Source organism: Alligator sinensis, unplaced genomic scaffold (genome assembly GCF_000455745.1).
Source record: "Alligator sinensis unplaced genomic scaffold, ASM45574v1 scaffold160_2, whole genome shotgun sequence".
In the NCBI taxonomy this organism is placed as follows: Eukaryota; Metazoa; Chordata; order Crocodylia; family Alligatoridae; genus Alligator; species Alligator sinensis.
The window spans coordinates 782,527-796,255 of record NW_005842717.1 but is presented as its reverse complement, the minus strand read 5'-3'; the positions used below and the strand labels follow the sequence as shown (position 1 = coordinate 796,255).

The 13,729-nt window shown below is 44.0% G+C and overlaps 1 long non-coding RNA gene across 2 annotated transcripts in view; it reads right to left on the bottom strand.

Annotated features, from left to right (window-relative positions):
* Window positions 1-13,142, bottom strand: part of LOC112552012 — an 18,805-nt gene extending 5,663 nt beyond the window's left edge. Inside the window, exons 1-2 of one of the 2 annotated variants that reach the window (XR_003096373.1) lie at window positions 12,952-13,142; window positions 6,562-6,756 (exon numbers count right to left, since the gene is read on the bottom strand). This is a non-coding gene — a long non-coding RNA (uncharacterized LOC112552012). The remainder of the gene's footprint in view (window positions 1-6,561; window positions 6,757-12,951) is intronic. The other variant, XR_003096372.1, reaches the window with a different exon arrangement.
* Between the last annotated feature and the right edge of the window lie 587 nt (window positions 13,143-13,729).

The following is a 13,729-nucleotide window of genomic DNA, read 5'->3' as shown; positions in this document are numbered from 1 at the left end:
TTCCTGCTGCTCCCTACTGAATGGGGGGCTCTGCCACAATCCCCACCCTTGCTCCCTCAGCCCCCCCATGGGTGCCCTGCACGGGCCTGTTCTGGCCCTTTAAGAAAAAAAACAAACAAACACAAAAACACAAAAAACCCTGGAGTCACCATTCCAGCCGGCGGGGGGCGATCCCCACTGCCCCGCAACATGTGAAGGGCTCTGCACAAGCCCCCGAGGCTGCTGCAGGAGCAGCGAGTCCCAGGGTTTCTCTCAGTTTTTTTTTTCTTCCTTAAAGGACCAGAGCTGGGGTAGGCGGGCACCCGTGGGGGAGTGAGGGGGGAGGGTTGGGGGGCTCATGCAGAGCCCCCCCATGCAGCGTGGGGCAGCAGGGATTGCCCCCTGGGGGGGGAGTGCCAGGGGGCACCCCAGCTGTCATCAGGACATGGGCTGCTACTGCAGGAAGCTGTGCTACCACAACCAGAGCCCCAGCTTTGGCCATGGTGGTAGGCCTGACTGGTGCCTCTGGGGCTGCTTGTACCCCAGCTCTTGCCAAAGTCAAGGAGTTTCTACCCCCATGGCTGCTTGAGTTACTAGAGCCCCAATTCTGCTGCAGGAGCCCTGGAGTGAAAAGCAGGCCAGGGGCTTTGCCCCACAGCTTCCCTTCTAGACTGGTTGGGGAGGGAAAGGGGAACCAGTTACCTCTCCCAGCCTTTTGCCAAACTGGCTCTGCTGGCTTTTATGTCTTCACCCCCAACCATCCATTTGGTGGCACTGGCAGCAAGGGAAAGCTGGTGAGGCCATGCCTGGGGAGGCTCTCCCCAGGGTAGAAGGACAAAGCACCTGTTCTTTCTTCACACAGAGCTCCAGGCATGTAGAGTGGGCAGGGGCCTTGCCACAAGGTTCAATCCACTTAGCTCCTGGTGTCCTAAGGCAGCACCACCCCCTGCCTGCTTGTCACACCAGACTCCAGGAGTGAGAAATGGCAAGGGGGAGAGGAAGGGAGGAAGTTGTCCTTCTGCTCCCTCCACGCTGTTCCCTGAGACTGGGAACAGAGCAGAGAAGCAGCTGCTCTCTGCCCGTTCTCCAAACTGGGGTCCTCAGTCTGGGGAACAGGGAGCGGGGGTTGCCCTATTTCTCCCCTCCCCTCCTGGACTGGTCAGGAAGGGAAAGGGAGGAGTGAGTGAGAGAAAGCCTCCAGCCCCTTCTCCAAGCCAGGAAGTCCCTTACTTTTCCCCAAACTGGGCATTGCCCAAGTTGGGGAAGGGGCTGGGGGGCTTTGCCCCAGTGCTTCCTCTGTTCTGCTCCCAGAGGCTGTAAGGGGAGTGAAGGAGGATGCTTGCTGCCAGTTATTCAGAACAGGATCACAACCATTCTCCGCCTGTGCCCCTGCAGGGAGGGAGACACGGATGTTTGCTGGGGCTGCCAGCATGAGCCAGGGTATGGCCTGCAAGTACCTAAAAAAAAGGGAATGTGGCCCTCCAGCCCATTTGAGTTTATAACACCCCTGATATACAAAATTATATAGTGAACAAGGGATGAGGTAGGGGAGAGGGGAAAGGAAAGTGTCATGGTTAAGGCAGTAACATCTGAATGCTATCCTGGACAACTGGATTCTAGTCCCGCCAGTGCCAAAGAGTTCCCATGTGCTGCTGGGCACCTTTTACTGGCTAGTCACCAACAGTATGCTCCTCATTCTCTAGGCTTCCAACTTGAAGCCGTAAGATCCTATTTGCAGAAATGCTGAATACCCACAATAGCAACTGAAGCACTTAGCATTTTGTAGCACAACAGATATTCAAAGAAGTATGAAAAAAAAAAAAATCAGGTACTAGGCATCTCTATGGACCACCCAAATTAGAGGATACTTTTGACTGATCTCTATGCCTCAACTCCCCTTCTGTACAATGGGAACTATTGGAGTGGATGGAATCACTCCCATGGACCTAAGGAGGGTCTGACTCAAGCTGCTAAAGCTTTTCCATCCAGCAGAGACAAAAGACAAATTATAAACTTCACTTCAAGTTAAGCTCTTTTCAATCACTGTACTATGAATGAACAAAACACTCCAGTGAACATGCTGTCGGTCACAGAATTTCTGTTTTTGATTTCTCTACAAGCCATCTGTGGTGCCCAGATGCTGCTGTCTAAAAGATGTCTCAGTTTTAACGCTCTCACATCAGGCTTTGTGCTTTTGGTCCTCTCTGAATCATTTCAGTGAAGTCTCCTCAAGAGATGTCTAGCTGTAGGCTGTCTCTCTCAACCAACTCACTAAGCTCAACAGACTCTATAGGCATTACCTCCACTAAGCTGCAATCAGGAGACTGCTTGTGGATCTACTAGAATTGGGTTTGAAGTTCTTTTTAAAAGTTACTATACATGCAACCATTGTGGAGATGATTATTGGCAAGATTGCTCTCTCACTACTGAGCCTCAGGGATCAGATAGCTGCTAGGGAAAGGGAGGAACTATAAACATTGTTTGCAGCAACTATGTGAATCAATAAGTGTTTGACACCAAGCCCACAGTCATGCATATAGAAGCTCAAAGACACCTTCAAGTCCTTGCACCTTCAAATTTCCCTCTACTTGTAGATGCCTATTAAATGGTGAACCCACAAAAATGGGCTTTAGGGGCATAAGCCCAACTATATTAGAAACCATTTTGCACAGCACCTTCTACCCACCAGGCTACAGCTCAATTATCTTTGATGGATGAACTGTTTTTCTCCAACCAGTTGCCAAATCTGAGGTCATTACTCAGAGGGATTAGAGGGTGATAATTATATAGACTGTGTGTACAGTATATAGCCTTGCAAAAAGTAATGGATCAGAGCAATATACAGTATCCTCTCTGTGCTGTGTGAGAAGTGGATTGATAATTACATTTTTCAGAGAGCCATCTTATTTAGAGAAAGTTCAGCCATCTCTACACAACTCTGCAATGTATATTGCAGACATACTCATCACTCTCTCAGAATGCATGCACTCACTTGGATTGCCCTGAATTTGTGCGTGTCCTAGAGGTGTACGGGAAAGCTATTACTCCACATTTGGGGTTATATGCTCTATAAATCCTTCATATATAACCCTCACCTGCTCTCCTCACCACCCTCTCCCCTCTGATTTTCTTACGGCTGTCAGACTCTCACAGTTCTTCCGAATGGACCAGAGGATCACACTATGGCTAAGTACAGTTAGTCAAAAAGCCCGAGGCTGAATTAATTCAGTCTTTGCAGGTTAGTCTAAGCTGTAAAGACTGAACTAATAAGCAAATGAGTAAACAATCACTTTTGATTCAGGAAATGCAGCCACATACCTGCAGTGGCTCAAGCCAGAAGCCAGGAGCCAGGGGGAGGAGGGGTGATTCAAAAGCACGACTCTCTGGCACTTAGTCACCCTAGGCTCTGTGCTTGCTTCCTCTTTCTGCTGTCCCCAAAGTCTCTAGGATTTGCAGTCCACAATCACAGTAGCAAACGCTGCAAGATTACTCATCACTTCCTCTTCCTGCTTCTAGGTGCATCTGGGATTTATAGTCCACAGTTGCAGCCAGTACTAAGTAAGCCAGCAGGGCAGGGTAGCTCTGTTCCCAGGGGAAGGTGAGTTTAACCCCCACTCCCTGGCCCCAGGTGGGGTTTGTCTAGTGGGCCCAATGAGCCGGCCCTCACTGCTCCATCTAGGCAGCAGAGGGGCAGGGCCAGCCCTACTCTCTGGAGCCCAGGGCTGCAAAGCATACTGGAATGCTGGGGGACTCCAATTTAATTTGAACTAGGAAGGGGTCTTGGACAGAAGTTTCATAAACTGGTTTGACTAAAATCAGTTAAGTCTAATACTATATTCAGCCAGGTTTATCTTAAATCAGTTTGGGCCATTTTGAAACTGGCTTATATGCAGTGACCTTCTGTTCTGTTACAGGTTTAAATAGGTTTATGTGTAACTTCTGTCCCTAGCTTATTATGTCCAACATGGTCTTGGACTCAACATCTACCTCATCTAGTCTGTTGCACACACAAGCTCTTAGGGTGGGGTAGAGGAGAAGGGGAGTGAGGGGGGACTGACAGAACTCGAGCAGAGGAGGTCTTCTGACTCGCTACAGCCAGTCCTATCACCCTCAGTCTTCCTGTAGATGTTCCTAGTCCTAATTAGCATGCCACACTTTGTTGTAAGAGTAATCTGGAAGGTATCCTACCTCTGCAGTAGGCAGAAGGAACTTGATAACCATGTCCTGCTGGACCAGTGGGGCCCTGGTGCTCAGTGAATCCCAGGTGATCTTGTCTTGCTTGTAATTTATACAGGTTGATTCAAGAATCCAGCCCATTCTAGTCTCTCTCTCTCCGAGTCATAAAAAAACAGGGCTGGAGAAGACCTCACAAGGTCATCTAGTCCAGCCCCTGCTCAAGGCAAGATCATCCCTGACTACATATCTGTTAAATTTTACAGCCTCCTCACCCTTATGCACACACAGGATCCATCCAATATTACATTTTCACTTACTCATTAGACCAACAGACCACAACCATCTCTCACCTGAGACAAAACCAATAGTAAAAAGCCCCCTAAGCCCCACTGCTTATATAACTCAAACAACATAGGGCTGAAATAAGACACATGGACTTTCTCAGAGAATACATTCTCCTCTTTCTTTCTGTTCTTCCTACTCTCAGAAAGACATGGTTCACCCAGATTATTTTATATCCTCCTGAAGTAGCTCCAGCATCATCCACTTGCATTAAAGGCAGCACGAAACACAGTAACTACAGCTGAAGGGTTTGCAGGTCAGTGCCTGTTGGCTATGGCCAGCTTCAGGAAACAAGGATAAGTTTGAATTACTTCCTTGATTTACAGAGAGTTGTTTGAATTAATATTAATTTTCTACTTCCTGGTTTGCAGAAGTTTGAGTTTTGGTGAATTCAGTATTCTAGAAGGATGCAAAATAATGCAGTAACAAAGATCTCTGTCAGTGAATTTAGATAGCACCAATGCTGTCAACAATAATCAATAAAAGTCCTGACGAATAATACCTTAGTGTTTCTTTTCCTTTCTTAAACCCAGAAGCCCATAACAAGGTCACACACGCATCATCACCATTTTATAGCTGAGCATACTGAAGCACCACACAAATGACTGGAGTGAGTTGTCCAAGGCTACCTCGTGAAACAGTGGCAGAATTGCAGCCTTGCATCAGTGAAGTTTATTTGGAGATTAACAGTACTAACGCAAGGTGCAGCTTTGTGATTAACTCTCTTTATGGAATGGACTTGCACTGGTGCTGCTGCACAGCTGACTAAAAATGAGACAAACCCCTATTATGGACAAAGCCTAGGTTACAGGGTATCACTGAGGACAAGCTTCCCTTTCACCTATTCTGTCTTTGATAATGAACAACCAGATCCTGCTCTTGGTGATGTTTTATACTGGTATAATTAGAAGCAGCTTCTAGTCTTAGTTCTCTCTCTTGCACATGACTGTGGCAATTATAGCATTCATTAGGAAGCCCTTGGGTTTTTATCTTAGCCAAAACAACCTTTTTCCCTAACAGAGGATCTCAGGAAGGGGAAGAAGGCATGTCTTTGGCCTACCACAGTCTTTTCTCTTTGAAAATGCAATGTCTGAAAATCTTCAGTCTGGTCTCAGTAGGGAGCCATTTTAACCAAGGTTTATATTCTAATAACATCTACAGCAGGTGGATTCTGCATGCGGTTGATTTTAACTCTTTATGACCCTTTGGCTGCTTTTGATATTGTGGATAATAGGTTGCTTCTAAAATGCTTCATGCACAGAGATGCCTTTGCAGGGCTGTTTCTGACAAGTTTTCATTCATATATCTCAGCAGGGTTTGCTTATTACCGTAAACCTATTTCTGATGTGGTTCCTGTGAAATACTGATTCCTGGAGCTCTAAATCACACACTTTTCCCCATCTATGGCCTGATCAGAGTGGTCCTAGATCTTAACAGTCACAAGGAACACTTAGTACACATTATCTGTCTGTATGGCTACCATTTGGGAGGCACGGTCATTATTCTGGTACCCATGGTGTCAGCTGCTGTACCAATACAAGAAAACAAAAGATGGCAGTTGAATCAAAGACCCTGCAGTTGAAATAGCAGAGGTGGTAGGAAGCTGAATACCTGTCCCACTACAGAAGTCTGAGACTCTGAAACTTCATTTTGACAGACTGAGATTTTTTTTTCTAAACAACATACATATATTTGTTTGGACCCTGTTGAATAATGTCCTTAAGGTTTTAAATGTTCCTTTTGATGTTTTTGTTGCATTTTTATGTTGGTATATTTTTTAAATTTCTAAATTAAATGTTTTGTCCAAACAGAAGGTTCTTAAAATGTGATGACATAGATACATGCCAATGCAACAAATCAAGAATTTCCTGGCAGAAAAACAGTCCACTGGTAAGATTTTCACTAGCTCTCCTATGTAATATTTGTCAGGTTTGATTTCTTTCATTGCCAAGTCATATTTTATGGTGAGATACTCATCATCAACAGCACCTACTGGTTTATGAATGGTATTAAGGGCTTTCAGCAGCTGAAAGGAATAAGCCACTGATGTATTTTCTAACTTACACAATTCTCTGGTGGTCTTCTTGCTTGCTGAAGTTGGCTGCCCTGGTAATAGCACTTACATAGTGTTTTTCATGTGTAGTAATCATAAGCATTTGGTAAAGTTGAGAGCTCTTCTACAGACGCTGATTAGCAGAGAGGTTAAATGGCTTTTCTGGAAGCATTCAAGCGAGCCAATAGCAGAACCAAGACCAGAACCTATTGGACGACACCGACAATGAGCATGCTGCTTTTTGAGCTGAGCAATTCTGCAACAGTATTTTTCTTCAAAATATGCATGAGATATTAGCTGGCATTATTAACTTTAATCCTTCAGGAATACTTTTATACAGTGGCTGCTGTTCTGCAGATTCATTTTAAATGTGGTTGGCTGTGCAATAAGGAAAGCTAGGCAACAGCAATGCCAAATATACAGGTCTTTTCAGAGAACTACTATACAGGCTCAACTAGCCAACATTCAGGGTCAATTTCTCTGCTCTACCAACTTGAACAGAGTTGTATTCATATTAAATAGCTGAGAATTCAATCCTCCAAGCCAATTTACCAAGCATAGAAAGATTTAAACTGGTTTTCTTTAACCCTTATTGTCTAAGGGATTTGGCCTAGAACTTCACGCATCTAAGCACGGTCCGACATGTTCTCACCTGACCTGGGCCATGATGTGGGAAACCTCAGTGCACAAAGTACTGACTTTTTTGGGTAGGGTTGAGACGCTATCATTTCACTCTCAGAGACCAGAAAACCCAAGAGAACTAGGAGATTCCAAGAAATTCCAATCCAATTCTAAGAGATTCATCTGTATTGAGCAGTTGGCAAGACATAAGAAAGGCAGCTCATAAGCCCCTTTTAGCCCAGGAAACTGACAGTACTAACTTTATATCACAGATTGCCCCTCCTGATATACATGGAGTATGTGTAGAGGTTGCGCTTAGATCAGCCTAAGTGGGATTAATTCGATATAACTGCTGCACTATACGTAGCGGGAGGAATTTAGATTGAGCAAAAAATAGCCATCCCAGTCTAACTAGTTCACCTGAGCATGTGCGGTATGTAGACTGGGGTAACCTGTGCCCGATCTATCAAATGGAGCACAGCCCTGGAGCATCCAGGCTATGGACAGACATTACACATAAACCAGTTTAAGTGGTCAGAAACTGGTTTAAACCTGTAATAGAACATACGTTCAGTGCATACAAGCCAATTTCAAAATGGCTAAAACTCGTTTAAGATAAACCTGGTTGAATGTAGTATCAGACTTAACTGATTTAGGTCAAGCCAGTTCATGCAATGTCTGTCCCAGACCACTTCCTTGTTTAAGTTAAACCAGAGTCCCCCAGCATCTTAGATGCTTTGCAGCCTTGGGCTGGGCTGGGCTGTGCTCTCTGCTCCAGAGAACAGGACTGGCCCTGCCCCACTGCTCCCTAGCTGGAGCTCCAGCAGAGACTGCAGGCACAGCAAGGTCTGCCTGGCTTCCCTCTGCTCCCCCCCACCCTTTCACTGCTCACTGCTCAAGCAGGGATTTCTCCCACCCATCTCCCACAACACAGACCCCAGCCCTACAGACCCTAGGTATGTGGTATGCTAACTAATGCTGAGAGGCATGTGTGTGTGTGTGTGTGTGTGTGAGTTTTCACTGGGAAAGGCAGACAGAACAGTGTCTGCTTAGGGCTTTTTGGAGCTAATCAACAGATCAGCTGGGAATGTCCCTCTATTCCTTCCTTGGAAAAAAGCTGTTTAAGAAGAGCTTGAACTAATGAGAGAGGCTTTTGTTTTGTTGATGGGCTGATAATCGCTGTGTTATCAGCTCCCTGCTGTCTCCTGCGCCTGTCAGGTTTGCAGAGGCAGTATAAAGAAGCAGGTAGAAGGAGACTGAAAAGCTCAGTATCATCAACAGATTCATGCATACCTCCCCTTTGCCTCAGAGTGCTAGCCTGGGGCTGGGATCTGGCAACATTCCCACCCCTTGAGCAGTGAGCAGGGAAAAACCTGGGAACATTCAGGCTAGGGTGGGGGTTTAAACCCTGCCCTCATCAGAGGTCCTGCTGGGGCCTGGCCACACACCCCCTCAGCTCAGCACTGTGGAAGGGATGGGAGGGCTGCTTTAGCACTCCCTGGCTTCTAGCCTGAGCCACTGCAGGCATGTACCTGCATTTCCTCAGTCCAGAGGGAATGTCTTTACAGTTGCAAACTGATTCTTTCTAGGCAAATTAGATTAACCTGCAAAGATTGAATCAATTCAGGCTCAGGCTTTTTGAATGTCTGTCCCTAGCCCCAGTGTGTATACCCTATTAGGTACGAGTCTGCTGCCCATGGCACAAATTCTACCAGTTATGCCTCTGCCCTAAATACCCCATGCAGGCTGACTGTATAGTGTATGTCAAGACCCTGAGACTGCCTCTAGGAAGCACCCACATTTTAAAAAGCTGCCCACAACCTCTCTCACATGGCTACATGTACATTTTTAGGCTTTGAGAAACATCACTGTTAACTGATCTGAGGAAATATTTAGCTGGCTGTTCAAGAATGCTCTGCATTTAATATGTCTTCTTTGGTCTGCTAAAAGAAGAAGAAATAGAAAAAGTTTGAGGAAACCAGAGGTGAAAACTGTGCCAGACTTCCCAGGCCCCTGATGCTTGCTGCAGAACTAGCTAAGTCAATTCTATTTCTTCCATTTTTAGCAGTATCTTAGTAAATGAAAGATAAAATAAGTATAAGTGAGCTTCCCTGAATCTGAACTGTTGTGCTCCCTCAGGCAATAGAAGTTGTACCTCACCACAGCTGAATACTTCAGGCCTACAACAGAATGGCTTATGCACAAATACCTAGCAGTGGGGTAGTCAAAATGACTCTGTATGATGACACAGCTTCTGACGTGGGAAATAAGTGAACAGACACGTTAAGGCCCTTTGTTCAACTTTACAGGGTTTATCTGAAGTCAGAGTAACTGTGGTAAGAACCAGAACCATTATGACTCATATGTTCCTAATCAAAATACTGTGTATGAAACGCTGTTCAGATGTATGGAGACTGAACAATGTCTTCCTACAAAAGAAAAATAATACACACAAGGGGAAGCACTTAAATAATTGATGTGCTTTGCTTTTATCTGCATGTAGGAATGACAGTAAATCTATGTACCTAGCGCTAATGGATAGCATCAGTATGTCAATAGTTGCTGATGAGTAAGAAACAGAAGTAAGTGATCTTGTCCTGAACTGATTATTCTTTCTTTCTTTATCTATCAGTGGCACAATAGTTTTGGAAAATAAATTATATAAAAATGTAAATATTCTGTTCATTAATGGATCATTTTGATCTTAGCACTTTATTGAACACAACCAAGGTTTTGGTAGAAAAGAGCCCAAAATTGTTAAGGCCTTGTAGCCCCTTGTTTCATCATCTGACAGTTTTGCAGCCCCTGTGCTACAATAAGACAAAAACCTCTTTCTGCATCCAGTTGTAATCCAAACATTTAACTCTCTGTTCTAAACTATTAAAAGAGTGCAATTGTTCTGAATCTAATGTGGAAGACAATCTTCTGTGTAACAAAGGTGAAAAAATAATATTTCACCCTGAAAAGGTGCCTAATCATTTCTAATTCTTAAGCCTGAGTTTTCTCATTAAGTGAAATTCCTTGTTCAAAAGTTATATTGGCCAGTTCATACCCAGCTATTTAAATCAAAAGGTCAGATGCAGCAATTCCCTCTGAATTGCTTATCTGATCAGAACAATTATGCAGCTGTTCCTACTACATTTTTGTGTAGGCTGAAAGCAGCAGAGACATTTCGGTGTTCATCTACTGTAACTACAAACTTCAGTTCTCAGGACTTTTTATGAGAGAGACACTGCACAGAGGCGCTCTCTCTCTCTCTCTCTCTATATATATATAACACAAATATTCTAATGTGACTAGACAATACAGTGCTATTTAAAGTGTGTTAATATATATACACACATATATGCATACATACATATATCTGTAAACTCTCTGCTATAAATAGGTCACTATTGTCTAGCCACGTTACAACATTAGTCCTATAGATTAGTATAACAATGTGCTTGCAAATGCCCACTCTAGCCAAATTCAACATTAATCTTTACGATACAAGGCTGAATGCTGGCCTCAGTTACACCATTCAGAACTTAGTGGAATCACTAGGGTGGTTTTTGCCTTACTGGATATGAATCATATTACTCCAGAGTTTTCTGTTGATATTTTAAACCCCTATTTATGAAGCTTTTATTGGTCAAGTTTCAATCTTCCAAACAGTTGGTAGAAAAGATGCAACCATCAAGATAATTGTTTGATCTCAAAGTCCCTTCACATGAAAGCTAACTGTCAGCAACTGGGTCATGAAAAATAGTTTCATAACCACATATAGTGCAGTACTGATACTCATATGTGTACACATACTCCAGAAGACCACATGTGGTCCTGGTGGAGTCTGTGGGTGTGTCTACACTGTCTCTGCGCCATGCATGACATCAGTGTCATGAATTACAGCCTGCTTATTTGCTCCCACTCTGTACATGCCAAATGAAAGGGAGGTGCCATGAGAGTGGTACTGGGTGCAAGCTAATCAGTGCACGTGGGCCTGACAGTACATCCTGCATGTGTGCCAAACAGTGGTAATAGTACTTTTCTTGGGCTATAGCATGAGCAGAATGGATGTGCTCCATTTCCCTGGAGCTCTCCCCAGCACTGTCAGAGATGGTGCAGACATGCCCCGCAGGTTTGGCTGCCACACAGTTATTTCTGCTGGTATTAGGAACATTGAGAAGAGCACAGGTCAGTTGTGATACCTGGCACAGGAGGCAGTGAGTGGTCTGGAAACACTGCCAAGGTCCTCTCTAAGCAATTGGAGGAGGGAAGAATACAAAGGGGATGGAGAAGAAACTGAACCTTCTGCTCTGGAAATGTTGGCAATTTACAGATCTGCACCCAGGTCCAAACTTCAGTTAATCTCTGCTATTTATTTCTTCCCTCATTCAGCAGCCTGCCCTCCCTCCTCCAAGCACATCCATCAACAATTTTCTGCAAAGAAAACATTCTGGGCCCTTTCAATTGCCAAGGTAATTGAGATATAAGAAACTTTTTCACCCATCATGCTATGTTTGCTCAATATCAGTTTCATCATTAATATCAGATGCCAGCTAAATATTGTCACTGTCATCCTGAAATATCTCACCCCCAACTCAGAGTGCTTAACAAGCAAACAGAGGTCAAGCCATTAAAGTCAAGGCCAACTCTGCTGAGAAAGGGAAGCTATTCTGGTCACCAGATCAACCCTTTGAAAAAGTAAGCAAAAAAATAATCTACATAGGCTACTGTCCTGCCTTTAGACAATGTTCATGATGACTATCTCCTGGCAAAGGAAATTGCACAGAACAGCTTACTCTGCACTACATAATTGATTGTTTTTCACTGTGCTCTTATTTAAGATTTTTTTTCTCCAATAAAATGGAAACAGAGAGAAGACAGAGAGGTTGCTTCTCCTCTATCACCAGTTTCAAACCAAGGGCCCTGTCTTTGATGCGCTACCTTCCCAAGCCAGTCAAACAAAGTTATTCTACTATAAATATGAAAAGACAAATGCTCGGCAAAATAAAAGAGGTGTTTTTAAATGGGCCATGTCTTCGTATATTGAAAGCCTTGGCACAGATTTGCTCCTCGGTCTCCACAAGGATTTCCTTTCATGCAGACGATCTAGTGAATGTTTATAGTATGTATGGAAGTGAAACGAGGGGGAAAAAGCCAGGAAATGTCCTCTTACCACATAACTGGGTCTCTTGTGCGGGAAAGTTTGACATATCCAGCCATATCTGTCAGTGAATGACTGCTTCTTAGCTGTAGGCACTTTATTTATTTATGTGCAAAGCACTTTATTTTGGAAATACAGTGCCCAGAATATGCATTTTCTTTCAGCTAAGAATTCATCTTTAATATACACATCTGTCTTTTCCGCAACCCCCTTGTCATTTGAAAAGGTTTATGAGTGTGTTTACACACTACATAGACAGCAGAGTTGTTTCAGGAGCCCTTCCCAGAAATTCTTGTTTAGCAGTTCCAGAAAACAATTGCTGATTCTATCACTTCTACAGAATCAGTCACTTCAGACCATTTCCCTGAATAGCCGAAATCATCCTCTTGATTTATTCTTCATGCCTTTATTTAAATAAAAGAAAAAACTTTGTAGGCTCTCACCCAATAACCGCTACCCGAGAACATGTCATAACTAAAAGCATGTAGGAACTATGTTGATTACATGTGGTTTTTTCCCCTGCTATGGCTCTGACTGCCTTCAAAACCAAGCGGGTTCGCGTGTGACTTTGCAATCTGAGAATGTGAACTGGTCGGCAGGACACTGTGGTAAATATAAATCTGGCACTTACCCACAGGCAGTCCCTCGCAGTCTGACATCATGTGAAAAGAAGTTCTCCTCAACGGTACTTAGGAAAACCACGGGAAAATACAAACTCAGTTTCTTCTGTTAGCGAAGGCAGGGGTAAAAAATAACTAACCATTTACAGCTATCCTTCTCCTGTACTCGACATCTACCCGCTCTGAGAGTTGGAGCAACAATCCTGCCTCTGCCTTCTCATTATGGGATATAAAGATAAGAATGTGCTTTTGTGCCAAAAGAGCATGCTATTGGTGGATAAATTTGTTGTCATCCCTCCCCTTCACAGGAGTTTCCTCTTTAATGTCACAGAGGCACATTACCCTATTTGAAAGGCCATAGAATATTTATGAAACAGCTTTTAAGAGCTTAGCTGAAAATCTGCACTGAACAAACTGACTAATTGTGATGTGGTGAAGTCTGTGGTAGGGGCTGCAGTGCCAGGACATTCCTGGGTCTCCAGTGAGCATGTGGGGCAGCAAGTTAGCATTGTTTTCCAGATACGTGGGGGAGCTGCGGCCTTGGTAATCTATAGATCTAGACACATGGAGACTGAATGGAAAGAAATGGTCCTGAACAGTCCTGTATTTAACCTCACCCCTCATTTCATGCAAATATCTTGAACTCTTGGTTCAGAGATGATACTTTTTATTAGACCAGCTAAGAAATTGCAAAAAAAAAATGTCTTTTTCTGCAAGCTTCCGGGCTTACGTGCCCTTCTTCAGGCTCAGGGAAAATTAAAGATGGTAAAAAGTCCCCATAGGTAGGAA